This window comes from Triticum urartu, chromosome 2A (assembly GCF_056163025.1).
Source record: "Triticum urartu cultivar PI428250 chromosome 2A, HENAU_Tu73, whole genome shotgun sequence".
Lineage (NCBI taxonomy): Eukaryota > Viridiplantae > Streptophyta > Magnoliopsida > Poales > Poaceae > Triticum > Triticum urartu.
Genome location: NC_141874.1, coordinates 6518526 through 6546240, shown reverse-complemented (window position 1 = coordinate 6546240; position 27715 = coordinate 6518526). Strand labels below are relative to the sequence as shown.

General features: G+C 42.5%; 1 pseudogene; it reads right to left on the bottom strand.

Moving 5' to 3' along the window:
• Positions 1-7435: 7435 nt before the first annotated feature.
• LOC125534692 (bidirectional sugar transporter SWEET4-like) overlaps positions 7436-27715 on the bottom strand; it is a 33379-nt pseudogene continuing 13099 nt past the window's right edge.

The window sequence follows — 27715 nt, the reverse complement described above, 5'->3', positions numbered from 1 at the left end:
AAATTCATTAGTTTATTAAATTCAAGGTATTTTTGCATTTCATTTTCACTTTTAATGTTTGTGAATATTTTCTAAAAGTGAAACATTATTTAATATGTGAATATTTTGTTGAAATCCATGAATATATCTTAAGTTCATGAAAATTTTCTAAAATTCTTAGTTTTAAAATTTGATTTTAAAAATCCTTGAACGTCTTTTAACTCGACTAAAATTTTCAAATTAAAAAATATCCGATTTTTTTCTGAGCTAGCAGTGATGTGAGCGGAAAAAACATTAAACAAGCATGAGGAGAGAGAGCCAAGCTGAGCGAAGGAGAGCTTTGTGTGCCGTCCCATGTTAGCATTATACCAGCAATTCTATTGTTTTAGCAAAGGAGAGTGATTTCAACATAGTACATGAGTGCATAATGGGGAAGAGATTGCTGTGAATGGGTTTCATTGTGTACGCTTGATTTATTTATTTATTTTTGAGAAATTTTCTGAAGCAAGGATTATGAGGACTTAATTATAAGAAGTTTGACAACTGAGACGAATGGGCCTAGATCTTCCTTAGGACTGAGAAGAGGAGATGATTTTCAGCTTCTGAGTATGCAGGGCCAACGGCTCGAGAAACATATTACAACTAAAGATTCCCGTTTTGAAATGTAAGGCGTGTTTAGTTTTCTGTAAGAGAAAATTTTGACAAAGAATTACTCTAGTAATACCTTAGTTTATGTGATATAAATTTTAAGTTTTTTTTAGAGGAAAACTTGTGATCTATTCGTCTTTAATCATGTCAGTACAACAAACACCGGAAATAGTAAGCATTACATTCAAATCCATAGACCATGTAGCAACGAATACATGCATTGAAGCGAGTTGAAGGCGCGCCACCATCATCGCCCCTTCCTTGCTGGATCCGGGAGAAACTTGTTGTAGTAGACAGTCAGAAAGTCACCGTGCTAAGGCCCCAAAGGACCAGTGCACCAGAACAACAACTGTCGCCAATGAAGAGTAGCGTAGATCAGAAGGATCCAACCTGAAGACACACGAACGTAGAAGAACAACGACCAGATCCAAGCAAATCCACCAAGGACAGGTCCGCCAGAGAAACACGTCCACACGCCCATCGGCGATGCTAGACACACCACCGAGACAGTGGGGAGGCTGGGAGAACCTTATTCTTTCAGGAGCCGCCGCCGTCTCATCTCCTTGAGCAGGACACAAACCCTAATAAAACTCGAAAAAATATCTAAAAACGGAGCCCTCCCGATGGCAAGGGCCATGATCCATCGCATCCACATGGCCCTAAGGACATAGGAGATGAGGTGGATGGGAGGCGCCACCGGTGGGAGGAAGAGGAATCATAAGATTTTATTTTTGAAGAGGAGGCGACTCCATAGGATGCAGTTCGTCACACGATATAAAATTAAGTTCATCAGTAAATACCGAAACAAATCTAGTGATACCAATTTCGTGTCATATAAACCACATAATAACACACTAATTTCCTGCAAAAATAAAATAAAAATATGAACAAAATTTTATTTGGTTAAAGTCATCTCTTCAGGAAATCCATTAGACCTATATCTTGAAATAGAGGAAGTACTAGAAATGAATTTTACTCTCCCGAGAAAAGGATTTGCACATACACATTTTTTTAGAATGAAGGCTCACGAAGAGCCCCACTTTGAATTAACAAAGCCATCAACCAACCAGGATCACAACCCCAAAACAAGAAAATAAAAACAGCAAGATGGTAAGATACAAAGGAGCCCGGAAGCAGCTCACATGCCTCACATAAAACAAAGTAAAGAAAATCGACATGGAGCACATAGCTTGGAGATGACAAGGACGTCTTGCTTGCATGAAGCCTAGGAGAAGGAGAATGCGGGCGAATGAGAGGAAGATCACGTGCCACCTAAAAGCATGCCACCGCCACAACACCAGGGAGGACGTCACCGGCACTGGAGATACGTTGTCACCGCCAACACCTGACGCACACCTACATCAAAGTTGAACAACCAACCTTGTTCCCTAAATAGTGCCTTCAAGAAGGTTACGATGCCAAGAGTGTCACCGGAGCCTACTAGCATTGGGGTTTTCACCCGGGAAGCAAAGGGGAAGGAGACGGGATAAATTTACTAGATAGGCGCCTCTATGAAGGTGAGCGGCTCCCACGGGCGTCACTACCGTCGAAGCCAACAAGGCTGGCTTGAGATTCCTCGTGATCTAACATTCCCGTCACCAGAACTCATCCATCAAAGGACCGGTGTTCAGGACGGAGCAGACCAGTGTTTGGGGGGGGGGGGACCCACCGCCGCGCCCTGGCCTGCATCCTCCGGAGAGCTCGCCATCAAACACGGCCGAGAACACATGCCTGTCTAGCGCCACCTTGCGCCCCTCCACTACCTTCATCAGCAGCGCCTCAGGCTTGGCCGACGACTACCTCAAGCAGCAGCGTTGGGAGACCGGGGGGGGGGGGGGGGAGGAGGGAGGCAACGGTGCATCTAGGTTTTAGTCCCAAACAAGTTGGGGTAGGCTAGAGGTGAAACCCATAAGATCTCGCGACCAACTCATGGCTCCGGCACATGGATAGCAAGCTTCCACGCACCCCTGTCCATAGCTAGTTCCTTGGTGATGCTCCAATCCTTCAGGTCTCTCTTAACGAACGCCTCCGATGTCAAATTTGGTCTACCCCGACCTCTCTTGACATTCTCCGCACGCTTTAACTATCCACTATGCACTGGAGCTTTTGGAGGCCTGCACTGAATATGCTTAAACCATCTCAGACAATGTTGGACAAGCTTCTCTTCAATTACTGCTACCCCAAGTCTATCTCGTATATCATCATTTCGGACTCTATCCTTCTTCATGCGGCCACACATCCATCTCAACATACGCATCTCCGCCACACCTAACTGTTGAACATGTCACCTCTTAACCGAGAGGGCAACACGATGGGGAGATTTTTTGCACATACACATTTTAAATTAACATAAGGCTATGATTAGGAGATATAATCCCAGTAGACTGTGTTGTGCCAATGTAGCATACAACCCTACGGGAACGGGTCTGGCTCAACATGTTTTCATTTTTCGTTTCTACCCTTTTTCCATGCAGTTAAAAAACAAATTCTCTCCATTTTGTTCATTTCATATTTTACATTTTGTTGCCTCATTTATTTTTTGAATTTGAATTTATACTCTAATTCCAAACTTTATTAATTTACCTTTTTAGTTATATATATATATATTATTTTTATTGTATTTTCTTATGTACATTAATATTTTCTATAAATAATTTTTTTATTCAATATAGGCCCATTTGTTTTGTAATAGAAAAAATATTTTTACCACTTAAGTAAGACATAAGTTATTTGCCATTTATCTATTCTGTGATTTCACAAATATATGTTCCATGCAGGGATTAACTATTCGTCACCCTGGGTGAAGAATAGTTATTCTTCACCCCCCTTTTATTTTAACATCAATGCATCATAATTTTACATTCCGTAAATTTTTTCTTATTTCAGACGTAAAACTAGAATGAAAGAAAATATATGGTCGCTGTACAAAATATTTTATGTTATGTAAAATTGCAAATATAAAAATATAATGTAAAGTGTACATAAAATGCAATATTTTTGGTCTTACAACCTATATTTTTTTTCTTATGCCAAATTTTAGGCAGTGAATCAATATGAATATAACTATTTCTATTTCAAATGTAATTTATTTATGAAATGATTGTAAGATTATCTCGCGTGAAGAATAACTTATTCTGCTGCCTGGGTGATGAATAGGCTTTCATATAATCAATATTATTTTATGAAATAAGAGTACATTTCCGTTGAGAATATCTACATTTGCTCAGAAATACTTGTTCATTTCTAATTTTCTTTCCACTTTATTTTCCTATTTATTCATTATATTTATATTTCTTATTTTTTTCCTTTCATTTCATTGTTTGCAAGAGTCACGGACATTAGATTTCATGCATATGCTCAAACATGCATGGACGTTTCTTATCTAATACGTGAAAATCATTTGTGGCATGAGTTATTCTTTTACTTTAATTTTTCTTCTCCATTTTCATGACTTCTTTTAGTTTTTACTGGTTGGCAAAACATGACTCGTGTTTATTGTCAAAACATAGGAACATTCTTATTTTTTATACATGAATAAATGTCAAAAAATATATGAACATGGCTAAAGTACATAAACTTATAATTAAATTTTAAATGGGAAAGTTAACATGAAAATAACAGATTAGAAAAAAAGATACACAAGGTTAAAGCACCCCACAATTTTAAAACTTTATTTCAATAATAAGAATATAATATGCACAAGGTTACTAGAAGTAACCAAAGAAAGGGGGGAAATGTACAAAATAAAGAAAGGTTACAACTCGGGGGGGGGGGGGGGGGGGGGGGGAGGGACCACCTAACAAGCTCATCCTTAATCCTACCTCTCCGTCTTTTAATGCTTGGTCTATGTTGCTTAAAAACCTTAGCATTACTAATGAACGAGACGTTCCAGCAAGCAACGAAAACCACCTCGGCACAAAAAACTGCTTTCCTAGTTAACCAGGTATCCTTTTTATTTTGTGCCAAGTACATCAGTTTTTCATTTTTTATCTCTTTTTAACTTCTACATGGACATCTTGAGCAAAATACAACAATTTTATAAAAAACATGGATATTCATTCTTTAATATGTGAACATTTTGTAAGTGAATTGTGCTTTCATAAATGTGGAAACACTACTTTTTAAGTATTTTATTGCAAGTATTATTTTTTGACACAAGAGTACTTGATATACTTTTTGCTCTCTACTTTTGTGACTTACATTTTTTCTAAGTATCTCTTTTCTTTGTATTATTGCTAGTTTCTCAGCGCGCTGTGTTTAACAACTGAAACCATGTTGTACGTGTATGTGTCAAATAGAACATGAATGCATGGTTGGGCTAACTTTGCTAAAAAGAAAGTGTTTATGCACCAGTAAAAATATATTTATGCTTATACGTAATAATTTTTAGGAATTTACATGAAGAAACTAATAATGTTGAAGCATAAAAGACTTTGGTGGTGTTTTGTTAGGCTTAAATTTGTCTTTTTGAGTTTGGCTTATAAGTATGAAAAAAACACCTATATTTGTGTTTTCAGCTTTGCCTTTTAGCTTTGGACTGGATATCTTTACATTAAGGTATAAGTTAAAGCCAACGCTGGAAGCACAAACTAGGTTCCTTTTTGGCTTATAAGCAAAAATCCAAAATCCAAATTTTAATTCTGAGTAGGGCTACTTTTTTTTGGATACTTAACTATTAGAAAATTCATCGTCTAGTTTCCAAAAAGAAAACAAATATGTGTATAGAAATGGGCCAGCTTTTTTTGCTTCGGTTTTCGGGCCGGAATTTTTTCTTCGTGCGTAGACTATGAATCGTCAAACACTTTATGGACAAATAAGAAACATCGTTATTGTGTCCATGCAAAAAATTTGAATAGCATTTTTTCTCATTATACAAAACGCCTCACGCATAGATATTGTCATAAGTCAAGCTTTGTATTTGTTGGGTCAAGTTTATAATGCAAAATATCAACATCAACAATATACACGCAAGTGCTTACTTGATACTTCAAAGTTTATGGAGAAAAAATATATATGATGTTTTACCAACTTTATAAGTATCTTTCTAGAGGAGCTTAATTAACATTTCAATATCATAAGCAGGTAACTGAAAACTTGATGAAAAGATTGCATGCAATGTGCATGTACTTATCACAGGAAATGAGCATTTGACGAGTGTGTACATGTGTTGAGATTGCATTGACATGTTTGTACACTTATCCCAAAAATATGGCATGTATACAAAATATATGTTGTCCATTAACTGAAGAAACTATACACTAAGGTACGTGCCTACACCTCATTGTCATAAGAATTCAAATCATATAGTGACAGTGCAAGCATGTGCAACTTATGATCATTATCTTCCTATGTACAAATTTATTGTATCCTTTGTTGTCTACATCATATTATGGTATATTAGTTCATGAATGGCCCTGCTTGCGATGTTGCTTCTAGTAGTTGTGGGAGCCATCTTATTTGAAGTATTGTGTGGTGGTTGTGTGTGTTTAGTTTGGTCTTAGTTTGCAATGCAGGAACATACAAGCACAAAAATAGTAAAATCATCAGAACTAAGATGCCATGTATATGAATTCTTACAAGAAGCAAAATCACATGACTAGTTTAATGGTTCCTTTGATTTATAGGATAGGGCAAACTGAGGAGTGCCATGCCTTCCGATCTAAATACTGTTGAATACGGACAAATCTGTGTTTGTTGGAGGTGTACAAACTTTTCCAAGAGATTAAAGGAGCCCTAAACATGATTTTGGATATAAACTGCAGAAGATAAGTGCAAGAACTCGAGACACAAATAGAAAACATGAGGTAAAAGTAAACCCACATGTTTTGGTAATTTGTGTTTGCACCTGATGAATAGTAGATTAAAAAACAAATAGTGAAAAATTCAAAAAATTATAATATTTTTTGACATCGAAGATGCTTAGGTGTCCAAGGAGCATGTAAAGTTTCACAAAGTTTGGACATTCTAGGACCTCGAGGCAAAAAAAATCATGTCCAAACTATGTTCCTTTTCTAAGTTTTGTTTCACATCCAATTCTTATTTTTACCACGACCTCCTTGAATGTCCGAACACCAAAAAACTTTGCACATACATCAAGCATTCGAGCATCTTGGATGCCAAAGAAATTTAGAACTTTTTGATTTTTACTAGTTTGTTTAAATTGACTATTCACGTCGAGCTACAGATGCACCTGGGCACCAAATCGCTGCACTCCACATCTTTATTTTCTTCAAATTACTGTGCGAATTCCATAGGATCCGAAATGATTTAGGCTTGGGTCCAAATGGAGTCTTGCAAATTTTTCCTATAGAAATTCGACCCTATAAAATCCTACGCTTTTCCTTGTTCTGAGCCAGGCCTCTACTTGAGCGCAAACTAAGAACTTCACTAGTAACAAACCTTGACACCACAATGGAGACCTCGTGAACATAGGTTGTGAGTAATGACGGTTGTTTATGCTGATAATATCAACCAATTTTGAGATGCATAATATCCAACCTGCTGATCCACCGGAACAACGTGAACAATTCAAACATAATAATAACATGCATGAACTCATATAAAGGGATAATTCCTCATATTTGTCTTTTAGAAGTCATGAAATGAATAGATTACATTTTTTATCTCAAAATTGTGTTTCATATTTTCTTTTAAAAAGACGGGCTCTTCGTGGAGCCTATAATCGATCCATCAAGTTTCCACAGACAGACCAATCATTCACGGAAAAAAAATCTCACAACTATAGTTCAAATTAAGTCTCTATTTGCCTCGTAGTCAACAAACAAAGTTTTGATGTGCCTCCACAGACTTATACTGGTGGTGGAGATGACGCGAAGAGCTTTCCCATCTCGTAGCTGTAGTCAGTTACATCATCGGTTTGGACGGAGTGGATGCAGGTCATGTTGTATATCAGGTAGGAGTATACAACGATTTGCATAGCCGCGGATAGAATGCCCATGAAATTCGGTACCTACACACACAAAATGACAGTAATGAACCTAAACTCTCCAACAACAGAAGTCTAGTTTTTTGCTTTCCGCAAGAGCAAATGTAGCATGCCTACATTGGAGATATTACTACACTTAGTACACCACAAAATAAGTCCATTCATAGAAATGTCATTTGTGCAATGGAACTCAAAATAAGAATGCAACATGGAGAAAAACAAACTAGTTATCATGTGTGGCGCATATGCATTGAGGAACAGATTGGTCACACCAGGAGACAACTATAATACATACCACAATGTATAGGTTCATGGGGACGGATATGAATCCGTAGGCAGTCCAAGTAGATGCACTAAACAGGGAGATGAGTGACATGATCATTGGGTTCATGTTGTTGATTTTCTTGCTCATCATCACCATCACCTGCATTACAAGCTCAATCGGTTTCAAATCATCTATGAATGAACAATAGATTACACTTCACTAGCCATAGCTTGCACTCACCAGGTCATATACAGGAACAATATGTGTAGATGCTCCAGATGTTGAAGCAATGACATTGACGGAAGTACTACTCCACCTATGCGTTAGCACCATAGAGGGTACTATTACTATCATTATCACAGAGACCATGCTGACTGTGAATAGAAGGACAAGGGCTTCCATGCGCTTCTTCCCTTTTGCAAACTTGATGTAGAAGTTGATGTAGAAAAAATGAGCGATGATGCCCATTCCACTGATGATGAAGAGCAAGAGCTTGTTGGGGAGATCCGTCGAGGCATACAAAATGACCACATCACACTATTGAAGAACGCGAAGAGGTGTGCATATACCATCCGATCTCCTATGGACCCTTCCTTCAATATAGGATTCACGAATGTGTACCTGCATGAAAAAGACACATGGATGGCCACCACTTAGGTAAAAACATGAAAATATTTTCCACGAGTACGTGAGTCCAACACCTATCCAAAGGTCCACATGATTCCAAGATTCGTACATGAGAGTGTTGCAGTTTACTCCCCTCGCATATTATAATATTGTGTGCATATATAGAACACAAAATATGCTATATGTGTCCCTCTTGACTCTCATATATATTAAATTCAAAATTCCCTCCCCCATATGGTGTAATGTAGTATTGTTTAGCTTGACATAAAACCTTTGTGAAGATTTATTAACCTTGATCCTATGGAACATCATAGCGTAAGCACCAATCCCAACATTCTCGTCACAACATATACTTTTCCTTACTTGTAATTCCTTGGGAATGTGCGTGTAGCGACCAGACCTCAAACAGTCTGATCTCTGTGGTCCGGTGTCATCCCTGGATCAGTAATGCTGACACCACACACAGTACTTCGAAGGATTTATAGCAGAGTGACAATCACACACTTATTACAACGATGTCTCAAAGAGAACTTATTACAATAAATATGGCTTAAGGCCATCTAGTGTCGATAACAGCGGAAGACTCGGAAGATAAATGGGTCCATCAACTCCAACGGCATCACTGAGTATAGGACCACGACCTAAAAGCACCTTACTCGTCGTCTGAAAAGTTTGCAACATGAAAAGTTGCAGCCCGAAAACGGGTCAGCACATGGAATATGCTGGCAATGTAACACATAGAGAGTAATGGAATGAAACAGCTATACTATATGCATATTTGGCTGGTGGAAAGCTCTATGGTTACTGTTTTTGCGTAAAGCCAATTTTTCCCTACTGCAAAGGAATAAATTTATTTAACTATCATGGTGGTTGTTAAACATCGAGAATGGTTGACGGCATTCCGATCCCAATTAAGTGAACAATTTAAACCCATCAATATTAATTAGAGTAACATGTTGAGATTCACATGATATTCAAGTACTAGATACTCAAGTTGTCCATAACCGGGGACACGGCTAATCATGATTAGTTTGTACACTCTGCAGAGGTTTGCGCACTTTTCCCCACAAGACTCGATCGCCTCCGTTGGATTTCTCGCACTACATGGTGTTTGAGAAACGGATGACCGAGACACAGTCTTTCAGAAGCGCTAGCACCTTACGTTTGGATAGACCGGTACACCTACTTTCCCCTACATCTGCTAGTCTACCCTGTAAGAGTTCGCACGACTTAGTCAACTATGCGAGAGCCCATAATGGCATGTGGCTGCACACGGAAGTATTTAGCATGAAAGATCTTATGATCCCTTTGAGCCTGGGTGGCGGTCCGAAAAAAAAAACAGGCAAGTCCCGATAGACATCAGGTGCCTCAATCCACCCAGATGTGTGTTTAAGTTGCCACCTTAGATAAACCATTAAATTATCAGTCTCACATCTGTCATGGATATCACTCACCCAATCCACGTCTACTAGCATAGCATGGCATAATAAGCAAACGTAGAAGTAACTCCCAAAGGTTTCATAATAATACAGGTAATAGGTACTACCTCATCTACTTCCCATCCCACAATTTAATTAGATCCTAATCATGCAATGTGTGAGGAGTGATCTAATGCAATAAAACATGGGTTGTAGAAAAGCTATGATCAAAGTGTTACTTGCCTTGCTGATGATCCGCGAGTCCTAGGGTTTCGAAGTAACAAGCGGCGCAATCCGGGTGATCTAACACAGACAAACAACAATCACACAATAAGTACTCATCTAAAGCACAGGTAAAACTCGAACGAGAGAATGAACCAGAAAGTTCAACTTAAGAACTCCGGTTGCAAAGAAAGAACGAACCGAACAAACGACGGAAAACGACGGCGGAAGAAAACAACTCGGTTCTAGCAAGTTGAAACTACGTCAAATTTTACTGTAGCAACAGCTTGTTCAAGTTGATTAGATGGAACGGCGGTTTCGAGACGAAACTCCAGGCGCTTGAATCACCTGATTCCGATAAATGAGCGAGAAGATAAACTAGAACGAAGATCGGATCTGAGATCACGATCGCGGAATAAATCCGACGAAAAGAAAAAGAAGAACGATTAAACGAACGGGCGTCGTTAACCGGGGATAATCGGTGATCACGTTCGTTGAGACGAACGGTCCGAAAGAAGAACGAAAACCGATCTAGGGTTTTTGAAGAAAAAGGCCGGAAAGAAACGGAAAACCGATCTAGGGTTTCGGAAGAAAACCGAAACAAAAACTGGAAAGAAAATGAAAGGAATCGGAAAAAAAAAGAGAAGAACCGGAACAGTTTCTAGAAGAAAAACCGAACCGAGGAATAGAAAGGGGCGGCGCGGCTACCTCGGGAGGCGGCGGCGGCTAAGGCGGCGGCGGCGGGTGAGGGACGCGGGGTGGGGCGCGGCTTGGGGAGGAGAGGGGCTTGGGGTTTTGGTGTGAGGAGAGGGGGGGGGGGGTTGTGGGGGTATTTATATAGGTGGGGGAGAGGAGACTTGGGGTAGGGGACAAGAAATAGAGTAGGAAAAGGAAAACGAAACAAAGGAAAGGGGGCTAAGAATCCTACTAGGATTCGGCCTAGAAGGATTCCTCCTGGGAATCGGTAGTGGAGGCGGCGGCTGGCGCCTGCCTAGCGCTGGCGCTCGCGACGGGGAGGCTGGGGCCTGGCCGGCTGGCCTGCTGGATTTTTTTTTAAATTGGTTTCGCGCGCAGAAAAAACACAGAAAAGAAAATCTAAACGGGCTCCAAAATTACTAAAGTAAATTTTCCTCGACTCCTAAAAATGAGTCGAACAAAATGAACTTTTCTCCGGGCCTAAAATGCAATTTTTGAAAACGCGCATTTTTCCCTATCCAAACAAAAAGCAAACAAACTCCGGAAAACAAAATTTGATCTATTCATTAAATCTTCATTTTTCCTAACTTTTGGGAAAGTCATATTATTCCCTCTCATATTTTGACATCGGAAAAATAATTGAAGATAAAATAAATAAATCAAATGATCCTCTTTTCCAATTCGAGAAAACTCTCAAATAAGAAAATAACGAAATCTCCAACTCTCTCCGAAGGTCCTTGAGTTGCGTGAAATTTCTAGGATCAACCAAAATGCAAGAAAATATGATATGCATGATGATCTATGTATAACATTCCAAATTGCAAAATTTGGGATGTTACAAACCTACCCCCTTAAGATGAATCTCACCCTCGAGATTCGGGTTGGCTAGAAAATAGGTGAGGGTGGTCCTTGAGCAAATCTTCTTCTCTCTCCCAGGTGGCTTCATCCTATGAGTGGTAGTTCCACTGAACTTTGCAAAACTTGATAACCTTGCTGCGAGTGACTCTGCTGGCAAAATCGAGAATCTTGACTGGCTTCTCCTCATAGGTTAAGTCGTCCTTTAACTGAATCGCTTCAAGCGGCACTGTATCTCTTAGCGGTATCTCCGCCATCTCGGCGTGACATTTCTTCAGCTGAGAAACATGGAATACATCATGAACTCCTGACAGTCCTTCTGGTAATTCCAACTTATAAGCGACTTCTCCCATACGTTGCAAGATCTTATATGGTCCAATGTAGCGCGGTGCTAACTTTCCCTTAACTCCAAAGCGCTTAACTCCTCGAAGTGGGGATACTCGAAGATAAACTCTGTCTCCGGTTTCGTAAACTGTCTCCTTGTGTTTAGAATCTGCGTAGCTCTTCTGCCTGGACTGGGCTACCTTGAGCCTATCGCGAATCAACTTAACTTTCCGTTCAGACTCCTTAATCAAATCTGGTCCAAAGAATTGACGGTCTCCAACTTCGTCCCATGACAACGGTGTCCTGCACCTCCTTCCGTATAAAGCTTCGAAAGGTGCCATCTTCAAACTAGTTTGGTAACTGTTGTTATAGGAAAACTCCGCATACGGCAAGTTATCGTCCCAGCTAGATCCATAATCTAGTGCACAAGCTCTCAGCATATCTTCCAAAATCTGATTGACTCTCTTGGTCTGTCCATCTGTCTGTGGGTGAAAAGCTGTGCTGAACTCTAGTCTGGTTCCCAAAGTTTCATGCAACTGATTCCAAAACTTTGAGGTAAACTGGGTTCCTCTATCTGATACGATACTCCTCGGAACTCCATGCAAACAAATGATTCTAGTCATGTATATCTTCGCCAACTTAACACTGGTGTAAGTGGTCTTAACTGGAATGAAATGTGCTACCTTCGTCAAACGATCCACTACTACCCATATCGAGTCATATCCTGCTTTTGTCCTGGGTAGTCCTGTGATAAAATCCATGCCTATCTTATCCCACTTCCATTCGGGTATCGGCAGTGGTTGTAACAATCCTGCTGGCTTCTGATGCTCTGCCTTTACTCTCTGACATACGTCACAAACTGCTACATATGCTGCAATATCCTTCTTCATTCCGGTCCACCAGAATGTTTCCTTCGAATCCAAATACATCTTGGTATTCCCTGGGTGAATCGAATACGGTGAATCATGTGCCTCTTGCAAAATCAACTTCCTGATCTCTGGGTCATTTGGCACATAAACACGGTCCTCAAACCATAGGGTATCATGCTCATCCTCACGAAATCCCTTTGCTTTTCCTTCGCTCAATTTCTCTTTTATAGCAGCAATCTCCTTGTCAGATTTCTGAGCTTCTCTGATTTTATCCATCAATGTTGACTGAATCTCCAATGCTTCTACATAGCCTCTCGGAACTATTTCCAAACATAGCTCACGAAGGTTTTCTACTAACTCTTTGGGTACTTCTCCCGTCATTAATGTATTGACATGGCTCTTACGGCTCAATGCGTCAGCTACTACATTAGCTTTCCCGGGATGGTAATGTAATCTCATATCATAATCCTTGATGAGCTCCAACCATCTCCTTTGTCTGAGGTTCACCTCCTTCTGCGTGAAAATGTACTTCAAACTCTTGTGATCCGTGGACACCTCACAATGATTTCCAATGAGGAAATGTCTCCACGTCTTCAATGCATGCACTACGGCTGCTAACTCCAAATCATGCGTGGCATAATTCAACTCATGAGGCTTCAGTTGTCGTGAAGCATACAAAACAACTCTTCCTTCCTGCATAAGCACTGCTCCAAGTCCTCGACGTGAAGCGTCGCAATACACCTCATAATCCTTGGTCTGATCTGGCAAAATCAATACTGGTGAGGTAACCAAGCGTTTCTTCAACTCCTGGAAACTAGCCTCACACTCCTCAGTCCATTTGAACTTAGTATCCTTCTTCAACAATTCAGTCATAGGCTTTGCAATCTTTGAAAAGTTCTCAATAAATCTCCGGTAGTATCCTGCGAGTCCAAGAAAACTCCGGATCTCTCCAACTGTCGTTGGTGCTTCCCATTCGGTTACGGTCTCAACTTTTGTGGGGTCAACTGCTATACCTTCTCCGGATATAACATGTCCAAGAAATCCAACTTCCTTTAACCAAAACTCACATTTGCTGAATTTGGCGTATAACTGATGTTCCCTTAGTTTCTCCAAAACCAAACGCAAATGTTCCTTATGCTCCTCTTCATCCTTTGAATAAACCAAAATGTCATCGATGAACACTACGACGAACTTATCCAAAAACTCCATAAACACTTTGTTCATCAGGTTCATAAAATAGGCAGGTGCGTTAGTCAATCCAAATGACATAACGGTATACTCATACAGTCCATATCTTGTGGTGAAAGCTGTCTTAGGTATGTCCTGCTCTCGAATCTTCAATTGATGGTACCCTGATCGTAAATCGATCTTGGAAAACACTTTAGCTCCTTGCAACCGATCAAACAGATCATTAATCATTGGCAGTGGGTACTTATTCTTGATGGTTACTTCATTCAATTCTCGGTAATCAACAACCATCCTTAATGATCCATCCTTCTTTTCCACTAGAAGTACGGGTGATCCCCAAGGTGAAGAACTTGGGCGAATGTACCCTTTATCCAATAACTCCTTAATCTGATTCTTAATTTCCACCAAATCCTTTACTGGCATCCGGTACGGTCGCTTCAATATTGGGCCTGTACCTGGCAACAACTCAATCAAAAACTCAATGTCTCTATCCGGTGGCATGCCTGGCAATTCCTCAGGAAATACATCAGGAAAATCCTTCACTACTGGTACTTCCTCTTGCACAACTCCTTTTAGGCAGTTTACTTGTGTCCTGTTTGGCACATGCCGGGATACATACTTGATCCTTCTTCCTTCGGGTGTGGTAAGCAAAATTGACTTACTAGCGCAATCGATGTTTCCTCCATTCCCATTACCATTCTTGTGGCCATTATGGTTGTGCGAGCTACCTCCTCCATGGGTATGCCGAAACTGAAATCCCGATTTAGGTGTAAAACGGGGCTTCTGCTGGGCTCCAGAGTTATACTTCCCTTGTCCATACTTCCTCTTGCGGTTCTCAATCTGATGTTGCTTCCCTTCAATCATGATGGCACGATCTACCAACTCCTGGTAGTTGTTGAAACTTGCTACCATCAACTGCATGCTTAGTTCATCATTCAGTCCTTCCAGAAACTTCTCCTGCTTAGCTGCATCCGTAGCAACGTCATCTGGGGCATAACGTGCTAACTTACTAAAGTCGTCAACGTACTGGCCAACTGTCCTTCCTCCTTGGCGTAAGTTGCAAAACTCACGCTTCTTTATGGCCATAGCTCCTGTTGAAACATGGGCAGTGCGGAAAGCTTGCTGAAACTGATCCCATGTGACAGTGTCAACTGGGTAAGTGGCTGTGAAATTCTCCCACCATGCTGCCGCGGGTCCGTCAAGCTGGTGTGCGGCAAACTTCACTTTCCACCATCTGTTCATCCTGCAGTGATCAACTCCCTTCCTATCTTGCGGAGCCAATCGTCTGATACTATCGGCTCGGTGCTACTGGAAAACACCGGTGGATTTAGCCTAAGGAAACGGGCTAAGTGGTCCACAGGTGGTTCTGGTGGGTTGTTGTTGTTGTTCTGCTGGTTCTGAACTAACATCTGCATCAATTGATTCTGCTGCTGAATCAACTGAGTGAGCTCCGGTGGGAATCCATTGTCACGTCTTGGAGGCATCTGAGGGTTTAGAAAAGACGAGAGTTGAGAATAGAATGAGGTCTAAAGGGAAAACACTACCCCAATGCACATGAGCAAATGCACACAAAATCACTTCATTCAATCAAACAAGGGCTTACAAACGGTCTAACTATCGCAAAAGTGCTCGAACTATAATGATTACAGGGGGGGAATGCTACTACTATCTGGTGGTCATCTAGAAATTTGAACCGGTGGAAGACTCCATGATATCTGCTCCAGCTTCGTCTTCAAAGTCGGGTTCACTTGGATCCGAATCGGTGTCGTCGATGATGATGTAGTTGTCCGGACATGCGACGTACTCGTCTTCCTCCTTGGATGCTAACTTTGTTGGAAATATGCCCTAGAGGCAATAATAAATTGGTTATTATTATATTTCCCTGTTCATGATAATCGTTTATTATCCATGCTAGAATTGTATTGATAGGAAACTCAGATACATGTGTGGATACATAGACAACACCATGTCCCTAGTAAGCCTCTAGTTGACTAGCTCGTTGATCAATAGATGGTTATGGTTTCCTAACCATGGACATTGGATGTCGTTGATAACGGGATCACATCATTAGGAGAATGATGTGATGGACAAGACCCAATCCTAAGCCTAGCACAAAGATCGTGTAGTTCGTATGCTAAAGCTTTTCTAATGTCAAGTATCATTTCCTTAGACCATGAGATTGTGCAACTCCCGGATACCGTAGGAATGCTTTGGGTGTACCAAACGTCACAACGTAACTGGGTGACTATAAAGGTGCACTACAGGTATCTCCAAAAGTGTTTGTTGGGTTGGCACGAATCGAGACTGGGATTTGTCACTCCGTGTGACGGAGAGGTATCTCTGGGCCCACTCGGTAGGACATCATCATAATGTGCACAATGTGATCAAGGAGTTGATCACGGGATGATGTGTTACGGAATGAGTAAAGAGACTTGCCGGTAACGAGATTGAACAAGGTATCGGTATACCGACGATCGAATCTCGGGCAAGTACAATACCGCTAGACAAAGGGAATTGTATACGGGATTGATCAAGTCCTTGACATTGTGGTTCATCCGATGAGATCATCATGGAACATGTGGGAGCCAACATGGGTATCCAGATCCCGCTGTTGGTTATTGACCGGAGAACGTCTCGGTCATGTCTGCATGTCTCCCGAACCCGTAGGGTCTACACACTTAAGGTTCGATGACGCTAGGGTTGTAAAGGAAGTTTGTATGTGGTTACCGAATGTTGTTCGGAGTCCCGGATGAGATCCCGGACGTCACGAGGAGTTCCGGAATGGTCCAGAGGTAAAGATTTATATATGGGAAGTCCTGTTTTGGTCACCGGAAGAGTTTCGGGGTTTATCGGTAATGTACCGGGACCACCGGGAGGGTCCCGGGGGTCCACCAAGTGGGGCCACCAACCCCGGAGGCTTGCATGGGCCAAGAGTGGTGATGGACCAGCCCCTGAGTGGGCTGGTGCGCCTCCCACAAGGCCCAAGGGGCAGCTAGGAGGAAAAAAGGAGGAAACCCTAGGCTTAGATGGGCCTAAGGCCCACCCTAGGGGGCGCCTCCCTCTCTCCCCTCTTGGCCGCCCCTTGTTTCCCATCTAGGGCTGCCGCCCCCCCTAGTGGTGGGAACCCTAGAGGGGGCGCACCCTCCTCCCTCTCCCCTATATATAGTGAGGCCTAGGGCTGCCCATAACACGCGATTCGATCTCTCGTTGGTGCAGCCCTGCATCTCTTCTTCCTCCTCTTCTGTGGTGCTTGGCGAAGCCCTGCAGGATAGCCACGCTCCTCCACCACCACGCCGTTGTGCTGCTGCTGGATGGAGTCTTCCTCAACCTCTCCCTCTCTCCTTGCTGGATCAAGGCATGGGAGACGTCACCGGGCTGTACGTGTGTTGAGCGCGGAGGTGCCGTCCGTTCGGCACTTGGTCATCGGTGATTTGGATCACGACGAGTACGACTCCATCAACCCCGTTCTCTTGAACGCTTCCGCTTAGCGATCTACAAGGGTATGTAGATGCACTCTCCTTCCCTCTTTGCTGGTCTCTCCATAGATAGATCTTGGTGACACGTAGGAAAATTTTGAATTTCTGCTACGTTCCCCAACAGTGGCATCATGAACCAGGTTTATGCGTAGTTACTATGCACGAGTAGAACACAAAGTAGTTGTGGGCGTTGATTTTGTTCAATATGCTTGCCGTTACTAGTCTTATCTTGATTCGGTGGCATCGTGGGATGAAGCGGCCCGGACCGACCTTATACGTACTCTTACGTGAGACTGGTTCCACCGACTGACATGCACTAGTTGCATAAGGTGGCTAGCGGGTGTCTGTCTCTCCCACTTTAGTCGGATCGGATTCGATGAAAAGGGTCCTTATGAAGGGTAAATAGCAATTGGCATATCACGTTGTGGTTTTTGCGTAGGTAAGAAACGTTCTTGCTAGAAACCCGTAGCAGCCACGTAAAACATGCAAACAACAATTAGAGGACGTCTAACTTGTTTTTGCAGGGTATGCTATGTGATGTGATATGGCCAAAAGGATGTGATGAATGATATATGTGATGTATGAGATTGATCATGTTCTTGTAATAGGAATCACGACTTGCATGTCGATGAGTATGACAACCGGCAGGAGCCATAGGAGTTGTCTTTATTTATTGTATGACCTGCGTGTCATTGAATAACGCCATGTAATTACTTTACTTTATTGCTAACCAGTAGCCATAGTAGTAGAAGTAATAGTTGGCGAGCAACTTCATGGAGACACGATGATGGAGATCATGATGATGGAGATCATGGTGTCATGCCGGTGACGATGATGATCATGGAGCCCCGAAGATGGAGATCAAAAGGAGCAATATGATATTGGCCATATCATGTCACTATTTGATTGCATGTGATGTTTATCATGTTTATACATCTTATTTGCTTAGAACGACGGTAGTAAATAAGATGATCCCTTACAACAATTTCAAGAAGTGTTCTCCCCTAACTGTGCACCGTTGCTAAAGTTCGTCGTTTCGAAGCACCACGTGATGATCGGGTGTGATAGATCCTTACGTTCACATACAACGGGTGTAAGACAGTTTTACACATGCAAAACACTTAGGGTTAACTTGACGAGCCTAGCATGTACAGACATGGCCTCGGAACACAGCGACCGAAAGGTCGAGCATGAGTCGTATAGAAGATACGATCAACATGAAGATGTTCACCGATGATGACTAGTCCGTCTCACGTGATGGTCGGACACGGCCTAGTTGACTCGGATCATGTAATCGCTTAGATGACTAGAGGGATGTCTATCTGAGTGGGAGTTCATAAGATGAACTTAATTATCCTGAACATAGTCAAAAGGTCTTTGCAAATTATGTCGTAGCTCGCGCTTAAGTTCTACTATTTAGATATGTTCCTAGAGAAAAAATTAGTTGAAAGTTGATAGTAGCAATTGTGCGGACTAGGTCCGTAAACTGAGGATTGTCCTCATTGCTTCATAGAAGGCTTATGTCCTTAATGCACCGCTCAGTGTGCTGAACCTCGAACGTCGTCTGTGGATGTTGCGAACATCTGACATACACATTTTGATAACTACGTGATAGTTCAGTTAAACGGCTTAGAGTTGAGGCACCGAAGACATTTTTGAAACATCGCAGAACATATGAGATGTTCCAAGGACTGAAATTGGGATTTCAGGTTCATGCCCACGTCAAGAGGTATGAGACCTCCGACGATTTTCTTAGCCTGCAAACTAAGGGAGAAAAGCTCAATTGTTGAGCTTGTGCTCAGATTGTCTGAGTACAACAATCATTTGAATCGAGTGGGAGTTGATCTTCCAGATGAGATAGTGATGTTTCTCCGAAGTCATTACCACCAAGCTGCTAGAGCTTCGTGATGAACTATAATATATCAGGGACATATATGATGATCCTTGAGATATTCGCGATGTTTTGACACCACAAAAGTAGAGATCAAGAAGGAGCATCAATTGTTGATGGTTAGTGAAACCACTAGTTTCAAGAAGGGCAAGGGCAAGAAGGGCAAGGGCAAGAAGGGATACTTCATGAAACGGCAATTCAGCTGCTGCTCTAGTGAAGAAACCCAAGGTTGAACCCAAACCCGAGACTAAGTGCTTCTGTAATAAGGGGAACAGCCACTGGAGCAGATTTACCCTAGATACTTGGTAGATGAGAAGGCTGGCAAGGTCGATAGAAGTATATTGGATATACATTATGTTAATGTGTACTTTACTAGTACTCCTAGTAGCACCAGGGTATTAGATACCGGTTCGATTGCTAAGTGTTAGTAACTCGAAATAAAAGCTACGGAATAAACGGAGACTAGCTAAAGGTGAGCTGACGATATGTGTTGGAAGTGTTTCCAATGTTGATATGATCAAGCATCGCACGCTCCCTCTACCATCGAGATTGGTGTTAAACCTAAATAATTGTTATTTGGTGTTTGCGTTGAGCATAGACATGATTGGATTATGTCTATCGCAATACGGTTATTCATTTAAGGAGAATAATGGTTACTCTGTTTATTTGAATAATACCTTCAATGGTCTTACACCTAAAATGAATGGTTTATTGAATCTCGATCGTAGTGATACACATGTTCATGCCAAAAGATATAAGATAGTACCACCTACTTGTGGCACTGCCACGTAAGTCATATCGGTATAAAACGCATGAAGAAGCTCCATGTTGATGGATCTTTTGGCTCACTCATTTTTGAAAGGTTTGAGACATGCGAACCATGTCTATTGGTGTATATGCATGAAGAAACTCCATGCAAATGGACCGTTTGGACTCACTTGATTTTGAATCACTTGAGACATGCAAATCATACCACATGGGCAAGATGACTGAAAGCCTCGTTTTCAGTAAAATGGAACTAGAAAGCAACTTGTTGGAAGTAATACATTTTGATGTGTGCAGTCCAATGAGTGCTGAGGCATGTAGTGGATATTGTTATGTTCTTACTTCACAGATGATTTGAGTAGATGTTGAGTACATTTACTTGATGAATCACGAGTCTGAATTATTGAAAGGTTCAAGTAATTTCAGGGTGAAGTTGAAAGATCGTCGTGACAAGAGGATAAAATATCTATGATATGATCATAGAGATGAATATCTGAATTACGAGTTTGGCACAGAATTAAGACATTGTGGAAATTGTTTCACAACTAATACAGCCTGGAACACCATAGTGTGATGGTGTGTCCGAACATCATAACTGCACCCTATTGGATATGATGCATACCATGATGTCTCTTATCGAATTACCACGATAGTTTATGGGTTAGGCATTAGAGACAACCACATTCACTTTAAAAGGGGCACCACGTAATTCCGATGAGATGACACCGTATGAACTATGGTTTAGAGAAACCTAAGCTGTCATTTCTTGAAAGTTTGGGGCTGCGACGCTTATGTGAAAAAGTTTCAGGCTGATAAGCTCGAACCCAAAGCGGATAAATGCATCTTCATAGGACATCCAAAATAGTTGGGTATACCTCCTATCTCAGATTCGAAAGCAATAAGGGATTGTTTCTAGAATCGGGTCCTTTCTCGAGGAAAAGTTTCTCTCGAAAGAATTGAGTGGGAGGATGGGGGAGACTTGATGAGGTTATTGAACCGTCTCTTCAACTAGTGTACAGCAGGGCACAAAGAGTTGTTCCTGTGGCACCTACACCAATTGAAGTGGAAGCTTATGATAGTGATCATGAAACTTCAGATCAAGTCACTAACAAACCTCGTGGGATGACAAGGATGCGTACTACTTCAGAGTGGTACGTAATCCTGTCTTGGAAGTCATGTTGCTAGACAACAATGAACCTATGAGCTATGGAGAAGCGATGGTGGGCCCGGATTCCGATAAATGGCTCGAGGCCATAGAATCCAAGAGAGGATCCATGTATGAAAACAAAGTGTAGACTTTGGAAGAACTACTTGATGGTCGTAAGGCTGTTAGGTACATATGGATTTTAAAAGGAAGACGGACAATGATGGTAAATGTCACCATTAAGAAAGCTCGACTTGTCGTTAAGATGTTTTCTGACAAGTTCAAGGAGTTGACTACGATGAGACTTTCTCACTCGTAGCGATGCTAAGAGTCTGTTAGAATTATGTTAGCAATTACTGCATCATTTATGAAATCTTGCAGATAGGATGTCAAAACATTGTTTCCTCGACGATTTTCTTGAGGAAAGGTTGTATGTGATACAACCAGAAGGTTTTGTCAATCCTGAAAGATGCTAATAAGTATGCAAAGCTCCAGCAATCCTTCTGAGGACTGGAGTAAGCATCTCGGAGTTGGAATGTATGCTTTGATGATCAAAGATTTTGGTGTATACAAAGTTTATGAGAAACTTGTATTTCCAAAGAAGTGAGTGGGAGCACTATAGAATTTCTGATGAATATATGTTGTCGACATATCATAGATCAGAAATGACGTACAATTTCTGGAAAGCATATAGGGTTATTTGGAAAATGTTTTTCAATGAAAGCCTGGATTAAGCTACTTGAACATTGAGCATCAAGATCTATAAGGATAGATCAAAACGCTTAATAGTACTTTCAAATGAGCACATACCTTGACATGATCTTGAAGGTGTTCAAGATGGATCAGTCAAAGAAGGAGTTCTTGCCTGAGTTATAAGGTATGAAGTTAAGACTTAAAGGCTCGATCATGGTAGAATAGAGAGAAAGGACGAAGGTCGTCCCCTATGCTTAAGACGTAGGCTCTACAGTATGCTATGCTGTGTACCGCACCTGAAGTGTGCCTTGCCATGAGTCAGTCAAGGGGTACAAGAGTGATCCAAGAATGGATCACAGGACAGCGGTCAAAGTTATCCTTAGTAACTAGTGGACTAAGGAATTTTTCTCGATTATGGAGGTGGTAAAAGAGTTCGTCGTAAAGGGTTACGTCGATGCAAGCTTAACACCTATCCGAATAGCTCTGAGTAGAGATACCGGATACGTATAATGGAGCAACAATTTAGAATAGCTCCAAGTAGAACAGTTATTTGGAACAGCTCCAAATAGAACGTGGTAGCTACATCTAGGAGATGACATAGAGATTTGTAAAGCACACACGGATCTGAAAGGTTCAGACCCGTTGACTAAAACCTCTCTCACAAGCAACATGATCAAACCCAGAACTCATTGAGTGCTAATCACATAGTGATGTGAACTAGATTATTGACTCTAGTAAACTCTTTGGATGTTGGTTACATGGCGATGTGACCTGTGAGTGTTAATCACATGGCGATGTGAACTAGATTATTGACTCTAGTGCAAGTGGGAGACTGTTGGAAATATGCCCTAGAGGCAATAATAAATTGGTTATTATTATATTTCCCTGTTCATGATAATCGTTTATTATCCATGCTAGAATTGTATTGATAGGAAACTCAGATACATGTGTGGATACATAGACAACACCATGTCCCTAGTAAGCCTCTAGTTGACTAGCTCGTTGATCAATAGATGGTTACGGTTTCCTAACCATGGACATTGGATGTCGTTGATAACGGGATCACATCATTAGGAGAATGATGTGATGGACAAGACCCAATCCTAATCCTAGCACAAAGATCGTGTAGTTCGTATGCTAAAGCTTTTCTAATGTCAAGTATCATTTCCTTAAACCATGAGATTGTGCAACTCCCGGATACCGTAGGAATGCTTTGGGTGTACCAAACGTCACAACGTAACTGGGTGACTATAAAGGTGCACTACAGGTATCTCCAAAAGTGTCTGTTGGGTTGGCACGAATCGAGACTGGGATTTGTCACTCCGTGTGACGGAGAGGTATCTCTGGGCCCACTCGGTAGGACATCATCATAATGTGCACAATGTGATCAAGGAGTTGATCACGGGATGATGTGTTACGGAACGAGTAAAGAGACTTGCCAGTAACGAGATTGAACAAGGTATCGGTATACCGACGATCGAATCTCGGGCAAGTACAATACCGCTAGACAAAGGGAATTGTATACGGGATTGATCAAGTCCTTGACATCGTGGTTCATCCGATGAGATCATCGTGGAACATGTGGGAGCCAACATGGGTATCCAGATCTCGCTGTTGGTTATTGACCGGAGAATGTCTCGGTCATGTCTGCATGTCTCCCGAACCCGTAGGGTCTACACACTTAAGGTTCGATGACGCTAGGGTTGTAAAGGAAGTTTGTATGTGGTTACCGAATGTTGTTCGGAGTCCCGGATGAGATCCCGGACGTCACGAGGAGTTACGGAATGGTCCGGAGGTAAAGATTTATATATGGGAAGTCCTGTTTTGGTCACCGGAAGAGTTTCGGGGTTTATCGGTAATGTACCGGGACCACCGGGAGGGTCCCGGGGGTCCACCAAGTGGGGCCACCAACCCCGGAGGCTTGCATGGGCCAAGAGTGGTGATGGACCAGCCCCTGAGTGGCCTGGTGCGCCTCCCACAAGGCCCAAGGGGCAGCTAGGAGGAAAAAAGGAGGAAACCCTAGGCTTAGATGGGCCTAAGGCCCACCCTAGGGGGCGCCTCCCTCTCTCCCCTCTTGGCCGCCCCTTGTTTCCCATCTAGGGCTGCCGCCCCCCTAGGGGTGGGAACCCTAGAGGGGGCGCACCCTCCTCCCTCTCCCCTATATATAGTGAGGCCTAGGGCTGCCCATAACACGCGATTCGATCTCTCGTTGGTGCAGCCCTGCATCTCTTCTTCCGTGGTGCTTGGCGAAGCCCTGCAGGATAGCCACGCTCCTCCACCACCACGCCGTTGTGCTGCTGCTGGATGGAGTCTTCCTCAACCTCTCCCTCTCTCCTTGCTGGATCAAGGCATGGGAGACGTCACCGGGCTGTACGTGTGTTGAACGCGGAGGTGTCGTCCGTTCGGCACTTGGTCATCGGTGATTTGGATCACGACGAGTACGACTCCATCAACCCCGTTCTCTTGAACGCTTCCGCTTAGCGATCTACAAGGGTATGTAGATGCACTCTCCTTCCCTCGTTGCTGGTCTCTCCATAGATAGATCTTGGTGACACGTAGGAAAATTTTGAATTTCTGCTACGTTCCCCAACAAACTTCCTCTTGAGTTCTTCAATCTCCTGCTTAAGATCGCCATTGTGCCTTGCTAGAGCTATGATCTCGTCCATGTAGTCCTTGCGTGTAGACTTCAGTTCTCCTTCTAGCTCGATGATCCTTGCCTTCGCATTCTTCAATTCTATCATATTATTGCACATCTGGTTCTCGTGGCGTCGAATGTCCTGGTTTAACTCCTGGATGAAAGATGCAATGGATCTATCCTTCTTGGTGCTAACTAACTCCCATTGTTCATCTCGGCATCCGCAAATCTGGTAGATAGTGTCCTTGAGGTCTTCTTGATAAACTTCTCCAATGCGTCCTATGGTGATATGGGCTGCCATGCTCCTTCCTAGACTCCAGGTTGGTGCATTGAAAACACTATCTATGGGCTTTGTGGCTGGCGCGAATGTTCTTCCCGGAACGTGAGCTTGAATCTTCCAGCGCTCCTCTTCAGGCAGAGTGGCGTTGAATGTGCCGGTGAAGCTTGGTAGTCCAATGTTCAGGTACTTGGTGACTTCCTTCAAGTGAAATCCAAAAGGTGTGCCTTCATCCGGTTGAGCATACTTAATCTTCGCGTTTGTCATCCTAAAAGAGTAGAAAAGATGAGGAGTTAGAAAATGAGAAGAGAATGGTGATCTATGGCTTTAACTTAGTGGTCGTGTCCTATAGTCAGCGTGTGCTTTGATACCATCTCTGTAGCGACCAGACCTCAAACAGTCTGATCTCTGTGCTCCGGTGTCATCCCTGGATCAGTAATGCTGACACCACACACAGTACTTCGAAGGATTTATAGCAGAGTGGCAATCACACACTTATTACAACGATGTCTCAAAGAGAACTTATTACAATAAATATGGCTTAAGGCCATCTAGTGTCGATAACAGCGGAAGACTCGGAAGATAAATGGGTCCATCAACTCCAACGGCATCACTGAGTATAGGACCACGACCTAAAAGCACCTTACTCGTCGTCTGAAAAGTCTGCAACATGAAAAGTTGCAGCCCGAAAACGGGTCAGCACATGGAATATGCTGGCAATGTAACACATAGAGAGTAATGGAATGAAACAGCTATACTATATGCATATTTGGCTGGTGGAAAGCTCTACGGTTACTGTTTTTGCGTAAAGCCAATTTTTCCCTACTGCAAAGGAATAAATTTATTTAACTATCATGGTGGTTGTTAAACATCGAGAATGGTTGACAGCATTCCGATCCCAATTAAGTGAACAATTAAAACCCATCAATATTAATTAGAGTACCATGTTGAGATTCACATGATATTCAAGTACTAGATACTCAAGTTGTCCATAACCGGGGACACGGCTAATCATGATTAGTTTGTACACTCTGCAGAGGTTTGCGCACTTTTCCCCACAAGACTCAATCGCCTCCGTTGGATTTCTCGCACTACATGGTGTTTGAGAAACGGATGACCGAGACACAGTCTTTCAGAAGCGCTAGCACCTTACGTTTGGATAGACCGGTACACCTACTTTCCCCTACATCTACTAGTCTACCCTGTAAGAGTTCGCATGACTTAGTCAACTATGCCAGAGCCCATAATGGCATGTGGCTGCACACGGAAGTATTTAGCATGAAAGATCTTATGATCCCTTTGAGCCTGGGTGGCGGTCCGAAAAAAAACAGGCAAGTCCCGATAGACATCAGGTGCCTCAATCCACCCAGATGTGTGTTTAAGTTGCCACCTTAGATAAACCATTAAATTATCAATCTCACATCTGTCATGGATATCACTCACCCAATCCACGTCTACTAGCATAGCATGGCATAATAAGCAAACGTAGAAGTAACTCCCAAAGGTTTCATAATAATACAGGTAATAGGTACTACCTCATCTACTTCCCATCCCACAATTTAATTAGATCCTAATCATGCAATGTGTGAGGAGTGATCTAATGCAATAAAACATGGGTTGTAGAAAAGGTATGATCAAAGTGTTACTTTCCTTGCTGATGATCCGCGAGTCCTAGGGTTTCGAAGTAACAAGCGGCGCAATCCGGGTGATCTAACGCAGACAAACAACAAGCACACAATAAGTACTCATCTAAAGCACAGGTAAAACTTGAACGAGAGAATGAACCAGAAAGTTCAACTTAAGAACTCCGGTTGCAAAGAAAGAACGAACCGAACAAACGACGGAAAACGACGGCGGAAGAAAACAACTCGGTTCTAGCAAGTTGAAACTAGGTCAAATTTTACTGTAGCAATAGCTTGTTAAAGTTGATTAGACGGAACGGCGGTTTCGAGACGAAACTCCAGGCGCTTGAATCACCTGATTCCGATAAACGAGCGAGAAGATAAACTAGAACGAAGATCGGATCTGAGATCACGATCGCGGAATAAATCCGACGAAAAGAAAAAGAAGAACGATTAAACGAACGGGCGTCGTTAACCGGGGATAATCGGGGATCACGTTCGTTGAGACGAACGGTCCGAAAGAAGAACGAAAACCGATCTAGGGTTTTCGGAGAAGAAGACCGGAAAGAACCGGAAAACCGATCTAGGGTTTCGGAAGAAAACCGAAACAAAAACCGGAAAGAAAACGAAAGGAATCGGAAGAAAAAGAGAAGAACCGGAACAGTTTCTAGAAGAAAAGCCGAACCGAGGAATAGAAAGGGGCGGCGCGGCTACCTCGGGAGGCGGCGGCGGCTAAGGCGGCGGCGGCGGGTGAGGGGCGCGGGGTGGGGCGCGGCTTGGGGAGGAGAGGGGCTTGGGGTTTTGGTGTGAGGAGAGGGGGGGGGGTTGTGGGGGTATTTATATAGGTGGGGGAGAGGAGACTTGGGGTAGGGGACAAGAAATAGAGTAGGAAAAGGAAAACGAAACAAAGGAAAGGGGGCTAAGAATCCTACTAGGATTCGGCCTAGAAGGATTCCTCCTGGGAATCGGTAGTGGAGGCGGCGGCTGGCGCCTGCCTAGCGCTGGCGCGCACGACAGGGAGGCTGGGGCCTGGCCGGCTGGCTGGGCCTTGGCCCGGCTGGCCTGCTGGATTTTTTTAAATCGGTTTCGCGCGCAGAAAAAAACACAGAAAAGAAAATCTAAACGGGCTCCAAAATTACTAAAGTAAATTTTCCCTGACTCCTAAAAATGAGTCG